Source organism: Primulina eburnea, unplaced genomic scaffold (genome assembly GCF_022965805.1).
Source record: "Primulina eburnea isolate SZY01 unplaced genomic scaffold, ASM2296580v1 ctg101, whole genome shotgun sequence".
Taxonomy (NCBI): Eukaryota; Viridiplantae; Streptophyta; class Magnoliopsida; order Lamiales; family Gesneriaceae; genus Primulina; species Primulina eburnea.
This window is the reverse complement of record NW_027330557.1, coordinates 1-3,718: the sequence shown is the minus strand read 5'-3', so window position 1 is coordinate 3,718 and position 3,718 is coordinate 1. Positions and strand designations below refer to the sequence as shown.

The 3,718-nt window shown below is 37.9% G+C and overlaps 1 pseudogene; it reads left to right on the top strand.

The window, feature by feature from the left end:
• The first annotated feature begins 518 nt into the window (after window positions 1–518).
• Window positions 519–3,213, top strand: LOC140820400 (putative wall-associated receptor kinase-like 16; annotated as a pseudogene).
• The last annotated feature ends 505 nt before the right edge of the window (window positions 3,214–3,718 follow it).

The window sequence follows — 3,718 nt, the reverse complement described above, 5'->3', positions numbered from 1 at the left end:
TTCGTGTTATCATTCAAATACATACTTTACGGCCGTGGAACAATTTATAACTATACCATTTTCCACCATGTTGGGATGCAACCAAAGTCCCACATTGAAAGATCTTGTCTTTATAAGTTTAATTATGTAGATTAAAAAAATATTGCCGGCCTGCCTAATTCTCAGGCAATCATTGTTTAAATTTTATACTAACTATATTGTTAGTTGTCAGACTCGGAAACAAGAATAACGTACTCACCAGGCACAAGGGCCGGCATTCTTGTGCAAAAACACACGATTTGTGTCTTGTCCGAAATTTTCAAAAATTGCTTCTTGTACCTCTGTGGATTATATATGCATTCCCTTCAGAAAAATTTGTGCTAGACAACTCCTGAACAAGCCTGTTTCCAAGAGTCATGAAGATAAAATACAAGCTTCCTAAATCTGTAATCTTGATTCTATTCTCCCTTTCATGGCATTCTCTGATCATCCCCCGTCCAATTCTTCCACCATTTAACTGTCCCAAGAAAATCTTTCAGCCAAGGATCAAATATAGCAAAACCTGGTTGCGAAACGAAGTGCGGAGATGTAACTGTTCCATTCCCCTTTGGCATTGGAAACAACTCAGGCTGTTCGATTGACCCCTGGTTTGACATAAATGTGATAATTCCGTCACCCGCCTAAAACTCCACCATTACACCGTGTATTGAAGTTTTAAACATATTGATAGTGAAATACGGATAAAAAACTCGGTTTGCTGTGAGATGCTACACAGAGTCGGGAATTACCACCAGGGAAAACCCGACAGCCATCGACCTGACAGGATCTCCCTACAGCTTTTCTGAGTTCAACAAGTTTACAGTAGTGGGGCTTGCGACGATTTGGCTGTGATTGTTGGTACCAGTGGCAGGAACTTACAAGCGGATGTTTGTCACTTTGCTCACAACAGAGTGATTTACTGGACGGATATTGTACGGGATTGGCTGCTGTCAGACCCCGATCCGAAAGGTTTAAAGAATTTTGGATCAGCTCTCGGGAGTCTCAGTAACCATACAACGTTTGGAGTTGATGCTTGTGGGTACGCTTTGTGGGAGATCAGGACGCGTTTAAGTTTCGGGTTGGATTTTCGGACGAGAATTTTCAGAACATGACGATTCAGGAAGTTCCTATTGTAATTGATTGGGCGCTTGGGTGGAAAATGTGAGGAAGCTAAGAAATCTGCTGATTTTGCTTGTAGAAATAATAGTGTTTGTGTTGATTCAGACACGGGTCTTGGAGGATACAGATGTATTGCACAGCGGGGTATGAAGGCAATCCGTATTTAGTCCAGGCTGCACAGGTTAGTAAATGTTTTTAAAATTGCATATTGTTGTTTAGAGTAGTTTATATGTTTGACTTTGCAATAAAGAAATGATTGAAATTAGTCATTGAGCGTTTGAAAAGGGGGGTAAAAACTTATGTGAGACGCTCTCACGAGTCGTATTTTGTGCGACAGATATCTATTTGGTCATCCATGAAAAAATATTACTTTTTATGCTAAGAGTATTACTTTTATTGTGAATTCAGTAGATTGACATATCTCACAAATAAATATTCGTGAGACCATCTCACAAGAAACCTTTCTTGAAAGGTAACCTAAAAATCGTCATAGAAAATTAATAAAAATACCCATCAAAATTAACTTCTCTCTGTTTATTTTTTAAAATAGAATTGGCTTCTTTCTTAAGGAGGGGCCTCTTCGCAAAATTGTAAAATCATGCTTGTATTTAGTTTTTTCTTTTCAATATTTGGGCTTATTGATCTTAACAAAATAATGTCGTTGTTTGTGACAGATATAAATGAATGTAATAGCAATCCATGTGATGCAAAGGTAATTGCACAAACACTCCAGGGAGTTTTAATTGTTATTGCAAAAAGGATACTCTGGAGATGGAAGAAATGATAAACATGGTTGCATTGCTGTAAATTCTCAGTTTCCAGCAATAAAATTCTCTTAGGTAATTTATTTACCAAGTTTGTGACAATATCACAAATAATATATTGTGTATATATTATGATTCATAAGAGTGTCAAGTATAATTTAAATATTGTCAATTTGTGTATCCAGGTTTCAGTATTGGATTGCTGTCCATTTTTACTAGTATCACATGGCTTTATTTTGGAATCAAGAAAAGAAAACTTGTTATAATGAGAGAGAATTTTTCCAACAAAAGGGCGGGTTCCTTATGAAGAAACAATTCGATGTGGAGGGTGGAGTCGAGTCGAGTAAGATCTTTCCGCAAAAGAGCTAGAAAAGGCCACTAACAACTACTCAGAAGACCGTATCCTGGCCGGTGGGTGGTTATGGCACTGTTTACAAAGGAATCCTATCCGATCGGCGAGTAGTCGCCATTAAAAATCAAGGACCATGGACCAGAACCAAATCGAGCAATTTATAAAAGAGGTGATTATTTTAACCCAAGTGAACCATCGAAATGTCGTCAAGCTTTTGGGATGTTGCTTAGAGAGCGAAGTTCCTTTACGGTTTACGAGTTTATATCAAACGGTACATCTTTCATCACATACAAAACAGGCTGAAGCGACTTGGTTTTCTTGGAGTAGCCGTTTGAGAATTGCAGCTGAATTGCTGGTGCACTTGCCTATCTCCACTCGGCAGCTTCGATGCCTATTATCCACAGAGACGTAAAGTCCAGCAACATTCTTCTAGACGACTCGTATCTATACACAAAAATATCGGATTTCGGAGCTTCAAGACTGGTCCCTTTAAACCAAAACACAAGTGACAACTCTTGTTCAGGGGACCTTAGGCTATTTGACCCCGAGTACTTCCAAACAGGCCAGTTAACAGAAAAAAGCGACGTTTACAGCTTTGGGGTCGTTCTTGCCGAGCAATAACTGGGAGAAGAAGCCCCCGTTTCACCTACTAATCAGAAGAGAGAGGAAAATAGCCACATATTTCATCATGTCCGTCAAAGAAAACCGCCTGTTCAAATTCTCGAGCCTCGAATCTTGAAAGAAGGTAGTTTCGAGCAGTTGCAACGAATTGGTGAGCTTGTGAAGAGATGTCTGAATTTGAAAAGTGATGAAGGCCAACATGAAAGAAGTGACATTGGAGCTTGAAGGGATAAGGAAATCAAACCAACATCCATGGATTCAGAAAGAAGATAGAGTAGAAATGAGGCCCTTTTAGGTGAACAATCAGGACATGCATTAGATTGTATCCAATCAGTTTAGTCCCAGAAATTAGTCCTGGAGCACATTTATCCAAGAAGATACAATGGACAGTCCTATGATTTATCCCATTCCCCGTTAATTGTTTGTTAGATGGTACCCAAAATCGAGTTTCATGTTGATATGTTAATATTCTATCTAATTCTTTTACAATTCGATCGATTCGATTCGATTTGGTCCGGGCCCTTTAGAAATATTACGAGTTTGTGTAGATAAATAATATTTTTATTATTAAAGTGAGTACGTGAACAATCGAAACCGGTTAATGTAGATTTGCACGCAATCAATTTGGTCTCATATTGAGTTCAAGAGCGCATTCTACGTACGAAGAACTGTGAAGTGTGGAAAGTATAAATATAATATTCTTTGGGAGAATAATTTGTATTTCAAAGTTTAATAAGCACACTCTATCTTAATCTTTTTTCTTTAACAAAGTGACCAAAAGGTTATTAATTTAGTTATAATAAAAGTTTTTTATAGTGTGTATTCATTTACGATCCATTAACAT